This window comes from Octodon degus, unplaced genomic scaffold, assembly GCF_000260255.1.
Source record: "Octodon degus isolate 3935 unplaced genomic scaffold, OctDeg1.0 scaffold00335, whole genome shotgun sequence".
Taxonomy (NCBI): Eukaryota; Metazoa; Chordata; class Mammalia; order Rodentia; family Octodontidae; genus Octodon; species Octodon degus.
The window spans coordinates 471,220-486,895 of NW_004524911.1; the positions used below are offsets into that span (position 1 = coordinate 471,220).

A 15,676-nucleotide genomic window follows, 5' to 3' on the forward strand; every position below is an offset into this window, starting at 1 on the left:
GCTGGCATGTGGTGCTGGGGGATTGAACCGCGGTCTCTGTGCTTTGCTAAGCTTGTTCTAAGTAGGTGCTTTAGACCACTGAGCCATCTCTCCAGCCCCCACCTTTTTTATTTTCAAAGAGAATCTTGCTAAATTTCCCAGGCTGGCCCTTATGTTTGCAATCTTTTTGCCTCAGCCTCCTGAATAGTTGGGATTACAGGTGTTTGGCCCCATTAGAACAAGCCTTCTATAAAAAGGCATTTAATTATGATGACAAACAGGATTGTGGACTTACTATTATTAGACATTAACAAAGAATTGTGGTGTTTAAATGTAGTAATGCTATAGTGCTTTCATCAAAATATACTTATTCTTATAATTGCATATTAAAATACACAGGAATATGATATAATGTCTGCTATATGCTTTAAAAGTAGTTCAATTAAAGAAAAATATAATAAATGAAACAAATAGGATAGAATCCTACTCACTGTTTAATCTGGGAAGTGTGTATGAGTATTTGTATGTGAATAGTCAAGACATTACTCTATATGCTCCAAATATCCATAATTTTAAAAATTACAGTTCTTTGATAAAGGAAGTAGGTATACTTTCTCTAAGAAAAATTTCACAGTAAGTTGCAAGGGAGAATTTTTTCAAGCCTCAGATGAAAACTCTGTTTAGATATAGTAACTAGGACAGTTAAAATGGGTAAGAAATGTACAAAGCCATTCCCAAATGTTTACATAGAAAATAAGAAATTATGATAAGAATGAGATTTTTTTTACAAAAAAAGAATCACTAATTCTAGGGACCCTGGGTGCCATTAATGTTCTATTTCTTTAGCTAAGCAGTGGTTACATGGGTGTTAAATTTATAACTATTTGCTAGTCTGTATCTATAAGTCTTAAGCCCATTTCCATTTGTACAGTATATTTCACAATTTTAAAAGTTGAACTTTTTGTGTCAAGGTCTTGGTAAGTTGTCCAGGCTGGCCTCAAACTCAAGATCCTCCTGCTTCAACCTCACAAGCAGCTAAAGATTGCAGATATGTGCTATCATAACTGTCTTAAAAAGTTGATCTTTTAAAAAAGTAGGAATGCAGAGTAAACCATGACACTCCTCCCAAGTCTTTGCAGCCTAGACTGGTTAAGGAGAACACAGAACCCCAATAGAGGTACTTTGCCTTCCAGCTGGCAAAATGCAATCATTCCAGGAGACAGAATGAAGAAAATATATGACTTTCTTGTGGAAAAACATAAAACAAAATTTCATAACAAAATAATAGAAGAACAAGAAATCCTCTAAAAATTACCTCCCTGCCCACTCAGAATGTGAAATGAAAAGGAGCAAGCAGAAAGAAATCAAGCTCTTCCATTTCTTTTTCTTTTTTTCTTTTTCTTTTTTTTTGTATTTTAGGGAAGGGTCTACAGGGTGTTCAGGGTCTCACTACTAGACCGGACTCGTAGTGATCCGCCTCTTTACAGCCTCCCAAGAGCTGGGATTACAGGCGTGCACCACCACACACAGTCTCAATTGCCATCTCTAGGGGTCAGGGAGATAGTTCAGTAGAATAAGTGCTTGCCTGGCAAGCGCAAGGGCCTGAGTTCAATCCCCGGTTCTGAAAAATAAATTGCCATCTCAGTGCACCCCAGGGGTGAGGTTGGCACGGCAGGCTCAGGGATCAAACCCCTGGCCCCTGCACCTGCTTGCAGGTGCTTTAATCCACTGAGCTATTTGGCGGGCCGTTTCCATTTCTATAATGTTGAAATGGCTTCAAAATGAGGGACTGTGGCTATAAGCATGTGACTCAATTTCCCCTGTCCACTCCCCAGCTTGACTGTTTTTTTCCTTTGTGCTCTTCTCGTAGAGACAAGCCTATTTATATAGTAGATTCATGCCATTTAGAAAAAAACGTGTGTGTGTGTGTGTGTGTGTGTTGCTAAAGACTAAACCTAGTAATCTACCCCTGAGCTATACCTTCAGCTCTAAAAACACTGATGTTTAAATATTGACCTTGTGTCTCACAGCCCTGACTGATTTACTTATTTAATAATATTTAATAATTTTGAGGGATTTTTTATACACAAAAATCTTGCCATTTGTAAATATTTGCATGTTTATTTTTCCTTTCTAAATCTATGTCATTTTCCTTGCTTTAATACCCCAGTCAAGACCTTCAGTAAAATTTAAATAATAGTGATTATAGTGGGCATCTTTGTTCCATGCCCAATCTTAGAAAGCACTTAATATTACCCCATTAGGTATATTTGGCATTGCTTTTTAAGGAATTGCACTTATATCCTAGCAAATTTATGTTCTTTCTTCTTTGTCATGATACTTTTTTTTGCACGTGTTGAAAATAAATTTCCTACATTAGCAAAATTAGAATTCTCCAGTGCCATAAATTAGAAGAACCACTGCAGCATTATTTGATCCCAATTTAATTGGTTTTTTATTGTTGTTGTTTTGTTTTCTTTGGTTTGTTTCAGACGGGGTCTCTGTGTAGTTTGGGCTGTTCTTGAATTTAATATGTACCCCAGGCTGGCCTCAAACTCAGTATTAATCCTAGGCTGTCCTTGAACTCATAACAGTATTCTTGTCTCAGCCTCTTGAGTGCTGGGATTACAGGTGTATGTCCCCATATCCAACAAGGTTTTTGTGTTTGTTTGGTTGGTTGGTTGGGTTTGGGTTTTGCAGGGGGGTGTGTTGTGTGTCTTAAGACAGGGTCTCTCTGTGTAGTTTAGGCTGGTCTTGAACTCACTGTCTGTCCCAGACTGGCCTCAAACTCATAATAGTCCTCCTGATTCAACCTTGAGAGTGCTGCGATTACAAGCATGTGCCACTGTGCCTGGTTTAATCCCATTTAAAACTAGTATTTTTTTCCTTGTTTTCATATCTCTGCCCATCCTGTGTTCTCACTTATCCCATGACACTGTCTGGAAACATTGACCTGAATATAGGTTTCTGCCTGTCCAGTGCCCCCGAGATAGTAAGGGTAGCACAGGAGAAAACCTGGTAGCTGTTGATCAGAGCTGGGCATACTTGCTCCTCCCCACTGACCCCATTGTCCACCTCCAGGCTCTGCCCATAGAATCATATTCCAAACAAATTTAACCTACTCTCAGATCCCTCCCATCCTAAAGCCTCTGAGAAGCATCTCTGCATCTCTGCATCTCCGTCCCGGCCCAGACCCAGAACACCCCCTACACCACTCATCCTTTGCACTTACAGCCTATGTGAGCTGCTCTCTCAGCAGTCCCTTGGCCACCTCTCCCCACTTCCGCACGCGCCATTCTCCAGCATCTCAGAAAGGCCTCAGCGTGTTTTCCCCAGCCAGCTATTGTCCTGGTGGTAAAGCGGCCACACCAGCATCCCACCCCTTCGGCCAGTCAACCAGTGGCTCAGGCCTCTCTGGCCTCCTTTTTTGTCCCGCCCTAGGAAGAACCAGTCTGCTGGTGGGGAGTCTCCCAGTCTGCCTGCTGCTCAGCCTCTCTCTCTCCTCTCTCTCCTCTCTCTCTCTCTCTCTCTCTCTCTCTCTCTCTCTCTCTCTCTCTCTCCCCTCCCTCCCTCTCCCTCTCTTCCTCTCTCTCCCTCCCCCTCCTCTTCCTCCCTCCCTCCTCAGCCCGCCCCTGAGGAAGGGACCGTGCAAATCGAGGAGAGGGGGGGACAGACAGGCCGATTGGGGTCCAGCTTAGGGCCCAGGACTCCCCACTGATGCCTATCTAGGCTGGGTATCCCTAACATCTTAGCACCTGGATTTGTGTGAGCCGGGGTGATACCCAAGCTGGAAGATCCTTCCAGTAGGCTCATGGTGACCTCTTCTTGCATCAGGACCCCCCTCGAATGCTCTGAGCCACCCTCCTCAACCCGGATCTAAAAACCCGGGACACATCTATCAGGCCAACCACTCTCTCTCCACCCCACCTCCTCTTTCTGGCATCCATCCCCTCCCCAACACCTCTGTTGCTGCCTCTGGCTGTGGATCCATACCTCTCCCTATCCCCAGCACACCTGGGGAGCCCGGGGAGCCTGGGTGAGAGACCTCCCCAACCTGGGACTCTCCCTTGCAGAGCCCAGTGTGCTCCCAGGGAGGAGTCTCGGACCCTGTGCATCTGCTAGAGGCTTGGCAGAGGCCCCATAGGGACCGTGTCTTCTGAGGACAAAAGGCGGCGGCCAGCAGGCAGACAGGAGGGGGAGGGTGGCGACCAGGCTGGCAGACGGATGGAAGGGCCAGCCCTGGCCCTCCTCCCACCAGAGCTGTGGCATGAAGATGGGGGTGGGAGTGTGTAGTGGGGAAAGCACCTGCTGGGGCCCCCACCTGCCACCTAGTTGGGTACCCCAAAGTTGTGTGCTGCTCACCTGGTGTTCCCCAATAGCACCAGCACTGCCCAGTACAACCCTCCTGTGCCTGCTTCCCCTGATGCCAGCGATTTAGAACAGTCCAGCTGTATCCACAGCAACAGAAGCAGAAGTGTCACTGGCGGCCAGATTACTGAGGGTCCCACAATGTGCCCTGGGCTGTGGTTTATCCTGGGTGAGACAGCTTGAGCCCCTTTTTTGGAATCCAAGACAGCCGAGCTGAGAGATCCCAGGTAAGCAGTCAGCACCCCTCCACCAAGGATGGGTGGCTGGAGTTTCTCTTCTGTCTCTTCACACATAATTCAGAGTCTCCATCACTGCCATGCTCTCTCTCTCTCTCTCTCTCTCTCTCTCTCTCTCTCTCTCTCTCTCTCTCTCTCTCTCTCTCTCTCTCTCTCTCTCTCTCTCTCTCTCTCTCTCTCTTTCCCCCTCCCTCTCCCCCTCCCCCTCCCTCTCTCCTCCCCCTTCCCTCTCTCCCTTGGTCTGTCTGTCTCTGTCTCTCTGCTACATCACAGGAGCAGGAGCTGCTCGAACACTCCCTAGAAATACCTTATCTTCACTAATCTTCCCCAATCCCAAATGTCCCATGAGAAAGGGAACCACCACCTGTTTACCTGCACAGGGGCTGTTTTTATCATTATGCTCGTGTTGGAGCACAAAGCTGTTTTAATACTTCCTGTGCGCTAGCTGTAGAGGAATTCCTGGGAGCCCAGCTGTGGTGTTCCCTCACAATGTCTGCAGCTGCTCGCGCTCTCTCTGTCTCTCTGTCTCTCTGTCTCTCTGTCTCTGTCTCTGTCTCTCTGTCTCTCTTTCTCTCTCTCTGCATACACACGGGTAGATATGACAGGAAAGCTGCTTTTAACTTTGACCCCCCCACTCCTTTCTTCCTTTGCATCCTTCCTTCTCTTTCTCCCCACAGGTAGCACAGACTTTTGCCCCCTCACCAATGGAAGAAATGCTGTGGTTCTCAGCTGTGGGAGGAAATCACTGTAGGGTTAAAGGAAGGTGAGGTGGGGATGGGGAACACTTTAGACCCTAAGCTGCCTGATGGCTCTGAGAGGACAAGGACCAACTCATGTGACAACCTGGGTCTGAGGGAGGCCAGGCACAATATGCTTGTCCCCACAGTGTGGGACACAGCTTCCATCACATGGTTGTCTGTCTCAGATACCCATGTTGTGTCTGGGACCTCTAGATCTTATGGCTTAGTTCATGGTGGCCAGATGTCCTCTACATCTAGAATGGCAGAAAAACCTGGTACATGGAGAACAAGGATTCTACAGGGACAAATCTCCCAACTACTAGCTTTGCAACTCTACTAGAAGCATGCCACTTATTGAACCTCAGTTTTTGCATCTGTCACAGAGACTGGTAACCCTTCCTTCGTGAGTGTGTGTAAGGGTTAAAGAAGTTGGTGTGTGTAAATAAGGGATGTGCATAGAGGTGGCATGAAAGAATGTCAGTAAAGCTCATGATCAAATTGTTCTTAATTGTTCATGATTAACATTGCTGTTGGTCATTTGGGGGAGGTACTCTCCAGAGTCTCAACAGAGATCTGAGGAAGGCAGCAGGTGGACAAATGGGATGGGAAGCAGGGGAAGGTAGAAGCAGCTCTCTTGTTTGTAAGAGGTATGGCAGGCAGTCTCCCACTTCTACCCTACTCCTGGCTTCTTTCTTTGTATTTGCCTCTGTACACACACACACACACACACACACACACACACACACACACAGAACAAATTGAGCCCCTGTGAGCCAGCAGGGGTCTAACTTGCAGCTTGCTGTATTCCTAGCCCTGACAATGTGTGTCTCTCTGCTGAAGGGAGACTTGGCAAGAATTTGCCTGTGGTAAGTGGTTGGCAGGGCCTAGAGACAAGGCTGAAGCTTTTGAGACCACAGAGTTTCAGGTAGAGCTGGGGTGTGGCCCATGCAGCATGCAGACCTATGGGGAATGAATGCAAAGAGTTGCTTACCTAGAGCCTGGGCTGGGGTGAGATGGGGTCTGCTGGCTGGTGTCTGGACATGGAGATAGGGTGGAACACTGAGTGAGGGATTAGGAGCCAGCAGAGACACGGCAGGAGGGCAGGACAGGGCCCCAGAGGACCCTCTCTGGGAGAGCAGGCTACAGCTAGGGCCTCAAAGCACAGACTTTTTTTTTTTTTTTTAATTATTTATTTTTATTTATTACATTTTTTTAATTTATTGTGTGTGTGTGTGTGGCCAGCTCAGCCCACCAGGGGGCGGGGCTGGATGGCATGTGGTGCTGGAGAATTGAACCACGGTCCTTGTGCTTTGCCAAGCTTGTTTCAAGTAGGTGCTTTAGACCACTGAGCCATCTCTCCAGCCCGCACAGACTTTTTTGAAAAGGAATTTGTTGTGGAAGGCAAAGAGCACAGCCTGGAGCTGAGTGTGGCTGTACACGTGTGATTGAAAGTGTGTAGCTGTATGTATACAGTCTGTGTGTGCATATCTGTTCATGGGATTGTGGGTATGTGTGAGCAGGCCATGTGATAGTGTGTGGGAGTGTGTGGGTGTCTGCATAGACTGGTATATGTACAGGGGGTAGGTATGACTTTGCATGTCTGTCTGGGCGAGCAAATGGGCATGTTTGATTCTTACCCAAGTGTGTATTTCTCTGTCTGTGCCTATAGGCCTGTTGATGTCTCGTTGTATCTCTGTGTGGCATCAATTTGCCTTTGAGTGTATATGCCTGTTTGTTTGTATGTATATGAGGGTGTAGGTTTCAGAATGCTGGAGTATTCATGCCCACCTAAGTGACTGCTTATTTCTGATGGTGTATGTTCATGGATGCCCACATGTGCTTGTGAGTATGCATTTAAATGGTGTGTTTGTGAGAGTACAGGTATGTAAGTGCATGATCATTTATGTGGGAGAAGGTGTATGTATATGAATATGCTTGTATGGTATGTGGCGTGGGTGAACTTGTTGTGTATTTATGTGAATAAGTCTTTGTGTGAATGTCTGTGTGTATTCTCTAGCATTTCAAATTAGGTTTGTACATTATGTAATAGACATTCAATAATTCTAAATAAAATATTTTAAAAATCCCAAAAAAAATTTAGGTATGTGTCTGTGTGCATGTTTTGAGTGCACACCATCTGTAGACAAGCCTATGTGTCTACACCCAATTTAGGCATGTGAGTGTATGTGACATGCTAGTATAAAAAGAACTTTGTGGGTATGGGAGGTTGTATAAATAAAAATATATTTTGTGAGTATATGTATGTATGCACTTTAATTTAATTTAATTTTATTTTATTTTATTTTGCGGAACTGGGGAATGAACTCAGGCCCTTGCGCTTGTCAGGGAAGCACTTATTCCACTGAGCCATCTCCCTGGCTCCATGTATGCACTTTTAACTATGTATATGAATACGGCTGTGTGGGTATGTGCTAGCATGTATGATACACACACATACACATTAATAAGCATGTGTGCATAGATAATTTAACACATGTGTTTAAATGTGTAATTGTGTTTGTGTATACACCATTATGGGCAAGTGCATAATACTTAGGTACATGTGTCTCATTAAATGTTTTGTCTGCACTTCTGAGTGTGAGTGTGAATATATGTTTAAATGTGCCTGACAATGCTTGTGCATGCATATGTGGCTATATACTGGTGTATATGAATATCTGTATGCATATAAATGCATATGCATATGCCTATTTAATTGTGTGTGACTATGCCTGTGTGTATATCTGAGTGTGCAAATGTGTGAATATACCTGTTTGTATAGTTCTAATTATTTGTACTTGTGTGTTTGTATTTGTCTTTATTCTGGATCATATATTGCAGAACAATGTACAGGTTACTCTCAGCTGATAGTTTTTCAGTGTGTGGATATAGTATATAAAGAGGTCTTTGCATATATCTGTGGCATGTGGATCAATCTTGTGCAGATGAGCAGGTGTGTGCAAGATTATATCCACGTATGTAAACATCTTTTGGGTCTAAATCTGTCTTTGGAATATGTGTAAATGATTCTTTTTTTTGTGTGGTTTCTCATTTTGGGTGTGTGAATGTGTGTGAATGCACATGGCGCACATATCTGGCTATGATGTTGTGTTTTGTGAATATATTTGTTTCCTTGTCTGATCATGTGCATATGAGCATGAATTAATGTATACATCTATGTCACGTGAATGTACTCATTGCTATAAGTGTTCCTATGTGGAGGGGTGCATGAAGGTATTTGTGCATGCTCCTGGATGATGGTATGTGGGAAAGATGTGGCTGTGGCCCTGTGCAGATGAGCTGCACCACGAGAGAGTTCTTAGGAGCTTTTGTGACTCTGCATGCACCTAAGTATGTATTTACATGCATGTTTGAGAGTCAGTGATATTTTGATAGACTGTATAAGTTTGTAACAATGTGTAGGCATCCTACCTATTGACGAACTATGATACCTGAACAGTCATGACCCCATTCGGGGGCCTTTCTGGCCTTGATCATGCGCTAGACTTTTTGTAGTTGCTCCCAGGACAATTCTTTTTTAAAAAAAATTTATTTAATACCAGCACAATTCTTGTCATCATTTACACCGAAGAAGTGGGGATAAATCATAGCTGATACCCTACTAGGGGAAGGGGGGCATGACATCTTTAGAAAATAATTCCTTGAAACACAAAAATCTCCCTTCCTTTCCCACACCATTAAAGGCTCAGGGAGGAATGGCATTGTATAGTGCCTAGGGTTGGTAAATAGTTTTCATAGAAAGCATCCAAACTATGCCACTGATTCTACATGTGAATGTGTACAAGTAAATGAAGACAGATATAGATATATGATATTGATAGATGTAGATATAGATCCTCAGAAAGAGAGGCAAATAGAGAAATATGGGGGAGAGATTAAGTGAGGATGTAAGTTGTATATGTGTAAAAGAGAGCATGGGTATTTCTGGGTACGATAGGCACTGAGATATTTGGTTTTATTTGAGAGGGGACAGGTGAACATGAGTATATGTAAGTTGATCTGTTTGAGTGGAGGGTAGTGTGAATGATAGTTTGCATTAATTGGGTAAAATATATATCTGAAGATATGTTGGGTATAGGTTATATATACATTTGAGGCGGTGTGGTATGGGTGTATTTGGGTGGCTCAAGAGAGTGGGAGATTAGCTAAATATCATATGAGTTTGATAGTGTCTGTATACATGTGTGTAGGAGAGATTGTAGGGGTTTCTGGACGGAATATGTCTATGAGAGAGTATGAGTGTTTGGTATATGCAATATTCAAGGGTGGGAATATCTGGGTGGTGATGTACATCAGCCTGCGTGAGAGCGGTGTTGGACACGGTGGAAGTGTGCGGTTGGATGATTTCAGATATATGCAGGAAAGATAACCTGGGCATATGTAGGTTAGGGTGGAATTATATGCATGCATGTATGTCATTGGGTGTGTAAGCGGATGGTATGTGGAGATGTATTTGGTGAGATATAGAGGATATAGTTGAAAGAATATGAATATATGTGCATTTTGTGTTTGGAGTGTAGGCATATCTAGATGATGGTGATTAAGAGGAGTAATCTGTAGTGTGTGTGTGTGTGTGTGTGTGTGTGTGTGTGTAAGAAAAAAGATAGGTGCTTCGGAGTAGAGTAGTAGTGTGAACAAGGATGTGTCTGGTAGGAGGAGTATGTATGTATATCTAGATGCAGTATGAGAGTTTGGATCCAAGTAGGTTAGGGGAGAGTGTGGGTGTAGTGAAGATGTGGGTGCATGTATTGAGACGATATGTATGTATAAGATGTGGGTGTGTCTAGATGGTGTGTGAAATTGTGTGGATATACTTGGGCTGTGTGTGTGAGTGTATGGATATATGTAGAGTGGATTGGGTTTGAATTTGGGTGTGCTTGGAAGGTGGGTAGATGAAAACATGGGTATATTTGGGTAACAAAGTATGTACTAAGGTATATGTGAATGGTATCATGTGTTATAAGCTTTGGTTGTATATCTGGGTAGAAAGTGTAAATATGTATTACAGGGTGTAGGTGTATGTGAATGTGTGTGTAACTGGATAGAGTGTATGACAGTTTGGGGCACATTTGGGTGAGAAGTGATGTGGACAAGATGACAGCATGTACAATATCTGGGGAGTAGGGTGTGTGGTGTTGCACACAGATTGGGTACATGACTGTTGGACATATCTGGGTGGGAAGTGTGTGTGGATATATATTTATCTAGATGGGGTGTGGATTTGAGTGGATCTCAATGATCTGTACAGGAGGAATCCGGAGAGTGAGATATGTATGAGAGGGTGGATGTATCTGAGGGGGGCTATGTTTGATGTGTATGTGTCAGAGTGAGAGACAGAGAGAGAAACAGAGAACATGAGAAAGTGTGGGTGTGCATATGGATAAAATTTGCATAAGGGTGTGGGTTTCTTGAATGATGTGTAGGTGGATATGTGTGTGTATATATGTATGTGTTTGTGCATGCATGTGTTTATGCAAACATATGTATCTGTGTTGGGAATTGGAGAGTGTGAATTATCTGGGTGGGGTGTGTCTAAGTGTGGTGCTTTTTTGGTGGAACCAGGGATCGAACTCAGGCCCTTGCGCTTGCCAGGGAAGCGCTTATTCCACTGAGCCATCTCCCCAGCCCAGTGTGGTGCTTTGGAAAGCGTGTGTTTGTGCTATTCTGAGTGTGACTTGATACTGTATAGTAGGCCTGTCCCAGGTATGAGGGCTCTGAGTTAGGGGTGTAAATTTGAATGCATCTGAGTATTATGTGTGAGAATTTGGTTACATTGAGTTGGAAATTTGTGTAAGTGAGGCTATATGCAGTTGGAGTGCCTCTGAATGTAAGAGTATTTGATGCACATGTACATAAAGGTACGAATATTTAGGCGGGATGTATGTGGATATATTGGCATCAAGTATGCATACAAAAATGGCTGTTATCTAAACAGTGTATGTGAGGAGAGTGTGAATACACTGGTTCCTTTATTCACAAACACTTTTAGGGGTTTTTTGTTTTTGTTTTGTGCAGGGTCTCACTACACAGCTCAGACTTGTAGTGATCCTCCTCGTTTCTGCCTCCCTAGTGCTGGGATTACGAGTGTGCACCACCATGCCCAGACTCACAAACACTTTTGTTTGAGAACAATTTGATTCACAAACAAAAGCATTTGACAAAATTTTGTTTTTGTTTGCAAACTCTGTATCAGGTGACAAACAGGACCATGGCTATCTTTCCCACAGAAACACAAATGAAACCATCTTTTCCAAAATTGTGGAAACAAATTAAGTTTGTGAAACCCAGGCAACACTGTATCTGGGTTGGGGTATGTGAGAGTGTGGGCATATTTTAAGAAGGATGTATGTTCTTCTCTATGAACATTGTATGACAGATATAGGAAGGTTGTATCCAAGTGGTATGAGAGAATATATAGGTAAGTGTGGGATCTAAGATAATCCGGGGAGATGTGCATGTGGGTATATGGATTGACTGTATTTAGATGGTGAATGTATCTGAAAATGTGAGAATATCTTATGTGTGTGTGTGTGCATTTACCTGTATGCTTTGTGTACTCTCTCAGCAGTATCTGTGTGTCTGGGTTAGCATTTGTTTTTGTGGTCATATATATGAATGTGTATATATTTCCTTGGGCATATGTACCTCAGCTAAAATGTCTGTAATGTGAACATCTCCATGTTTATACAAATATGTGTCTGGGTGTGGGGATGGGCACTTGTACCTAAGTGCCTGAGTATATAGGAGCTGGCTCACGGGTGCACATGCTTGGGCTATATATTTCTACATGTGAATAAATTGGATCTGCAAGGTCTCTGGAGACATCCTTTGGATTTGAATCCTAGTTCTGCTATTTATAGCTAAGTGGCTCTAAGTTACTAAATTCAGGAGAAGTCACCCAAACTCAGCAAAACCACAATGTCTTACCTGTCTGTCATCTCATAGGGTGAGGACCAGATGAGTTAATATAGGATAAGTGATTAGAACAGTTCCTAGCAATAATAATCTCTCTCATAATTATTAGTATAGTTATCTTCCCCAGGGGATAACACTGTGTATCTATCTGCAAGTACAAGGGGAGGATCTCCATGTACATGTCTGCCCCACTACCTCTGCCCTTATGTATGTGTGAGAAAACGAGCTTTTCCTGAACATATGTAAGAGTGTGTATATCGCTAATGTGGGTTTATATTTATATGTGTCCCATATAAAACTGCAGGTGTGTAAAAAAGGCAGTATGTGTTGGATGGGTGGAAGGAGTTGGGCTCTGTATATGTATTTTCTAGTACTCCTCTGCATGCAAATGCACACACCCGTATCTATGGTAATGTAGTGCCTGTGAGTGTGGGTGTTCTTTAAGTTACTGGTGTGCCTGCATATGGAAGCATGCTTCCACCTGTGTGTATGTGTGTATGTACATGCCCTTGTATTTTCATCTGGCCATGGAAATAAGTTTGTGATTGTTGGTATGTAAATATGCGTGTGTGTGTGTGTGTGTGTGTGTGTGTGTGTGTGAATCTCTACTGTGTCTGTAAATGTCAGAAGGCTGGTATGTAGGTTTATACATGATAATACAGGTAAATATGTGTTTGCATTTATGCATTGTAAAGGGTTCATATCTATATGACTGTGTATTAAAATGCCGTGTGAGTGTATGTGTAGGTGGGAATGGGTGTATGCATCTGAATTTGTGTCTCTCTATACTTCTAAGCATTGGTGGCTAGGTAAGTGTGCGTGCATGAGTCTGCATTGATCTCCACGCCTACTTGCTTCTCTGCATGTAGCCGTGAGCTCTAATAACATGCCTATATTATTGAACATGTCTGTGCTGTGTGCCTATATCTGAACTAGAGCAGAGTTGTGAAGATGACTGTATAAAATAATGGGATTTAATCTCTTAGTGTAAGAACCAGTATGCAGCGGGGAATGCATGAGTCTGCAGAATGTGAGCTGGACTAGACCTATGTCTGAATGTCAAGTCTTATGTCTGTACTTGCAGGATTGTGTCTGAAAAGTGTGTAAGTCCGTGAAGTTTGTTTTATCTGTATATGTTTCTACAAATACCCTTGAATTGTGAGTGTGTCTTTGCCTAGGACTATATTTCTCCACAAAGTCAGTTATATCTGTGTGTGCATGCATGCGTGCATCTGTGTGTGTGTGTGTGTGTGTGTGTGTGTGTGTGTGCCTATTCTGCTTATTAACTGGTGCAGATCTGGATGTGAATAAAAATTTGAATCTTCACGTACACATGTGCCCATTTGCACTTGTCTGTGTGTGCTGCTGTTTCTATGCAATGTGAATGTGTTAGAACATTCAGAGACCAGCATCCAGATAAAGTGAAATATTTGTATGGTACCCTGGAATAAAATGACAATGATTTAAAGGTACTAGGGCTTGGTTATATTTTTCCATATTATGCAAACTTGGAGAAAAAATGCAGAGTTTTTGAAGTTATTAAATACTGAATTCGTGTACAATTTTGAAATGAAATCTCTTCACAATATTTTCATGATACACTTAAGCTCACTTCTAGAAACATAATTTTGTATTCACTAATGCAAATTTGTAGCAGTCAACATCCACAGTCACTTCTCCTGAGCCTTTGGTCATGAGTGTCTTGGTTTATTTTATGGTCATTTGACTCAGCTGTGATCATTTTAATATTGACTTAGTGCTGAGTATAGATCTTCTACATAAAGGTATTTTGCTTCTTAGTGAAACCCAAATGAAACAAACGAAGTAAATAACAGATGGTAGGTCTGACATCATATAAACTTCTATCATGGCTGCCACTTCTTGAACTTGAAAGCCGTGCTGCTGAAGGTAAGCCCAATTCCATGTGGGTTATTCAGACACATGTTGCTCCGAGTCCTCTGCACTTGGCTTGAATGTGTGAAACATAGTTGTACAGATCGGCAAAGCTTACGTTAAAAACACAAGTTTGGGGGCGTTGGATAAGACTGTGATGCATGTCACTTTTGCTGACAAACCTTTCTCCTCAATAATCAGAATTTGAATAATTACGTCTTTTGATTCTGTGCTTCACATGGGTGCTTCTTCTTTCAACCAACCACCTTCCTTTTCTTTCAATCAAATGTGATGTTGAAATTTCTTGTAACACTCATCTATCTATCTATTTATTTTATTTTATTTTTTTTTGTGGAACTGGGGATTGAACTTGGGTCCTTGAGCTTGCCAGGGAAACACTTATTCTACTGAGCCATCTCCCTGGCCCCACACTCATATATTTTTAATCAAAAAGAAAATTTTCATTTTGAATAGATCAAAATAATGATGGAGATTTCCCCTAAGTATACACAGACATTGCTCAATAGGTCTTAAGAATTATTATTATTTTTTTGCATTCAAATTGTAACACCAAGTAAATATTATTCAGGGAACTGTACTTCACCTCACTTCTCCCAGGTTGAAATTGTCCTTTAAATCTATAGACCTTTTTCAGTACTGCATACTCCAAATACAATGTTTTTAAGATTTCAAAATTTTCAATATGACTTTATTCTTGTGTTCCAAAAACCATTTGTTGAAGCCAGTAAGCATCAAATCTGCAAAGGTGGAATCATTTTCAAAGAAATGCTGAAATTTTTTAGCTCATAAATTGTTTACAAAATTCCCACACACTTAGTTTTAAACAACAGAGGAAGATATACTGATCCCAATTCTTCACAGAAAGCTTAAAGACAAGTGGGGTATATTTTAGATTTAAATTCATGCAGCATTATTTTCTGTGAAAATTAGACCTACAGGTAAATTTTTACAGGTGAATGAATCTCTGTCTTATCAAAACAAACTTTCTGCCATCGCAATAGCAGCAACAACCTACAGACTTATGCAGCGATTCCACAATATTTCAAAATATTCATGTATCAATTTGCATATTTCAACTTTAGTTTATGTTGATAATTTTTCCATTTCTCTTCAGGGTTTCTAACTAGAACTATAAATTAAGCACAGATGCATACGGAAAGTATTCACAGATGCATAAATATAAAATGATACATTTTTCACTCAACAATCTTCCAAGTTAGCTTTTTCGCAGTGTCTTTGACTTATCATCAAACATAATTGAAAGTGTCTCCTTTTCTTCTTTCTTTACCTCACTGGTCCTGAGTATAGTATAGACAGTTTCTCTTCAAACTGCCAACATGTGAGATTTTACTGGGAAGGGAACCTTAGATTTTGCTCATTAATTGTGTAACCCTATCAGCTGGTTGAGTGGTTGAGCTCCAACTAAAAATGTTCTGTCATAAAAGATCTCTCTCTCTCTCTCTCTCTCTCTCTCTCTCTCTCTCTCTCTCTCTCTCTCTCTCC

The 15,676-nt window shown here is 42.1% G+C and overlaps 1 protein-coding gene across 1 annotated transcript in view; it reads left to right on the forward strand.

Annotated features, from left to right (window-relative positions):
• The first annotated feature begins 4,411 nt into the window (after window positions 1-4,411).
• Gpr173 (G protein-coupled receptor 173) overlaps window positions 4,412-15,676 on the forward strand; it is a 20,506-nt gene continuing 9,241 nt past the window's right edge. The window contains exons 1-2 of the mRNA XM_004647884.1: window positions 4,412-4,581; window positions 8,269-8,276. The gene's annotated coding sequence lies outside the window, so the exon portion shown is untranslated. The remainder of the gene's footprint in view (window positions 4,582-8,268; window positions 8,277-15,676) is intronic.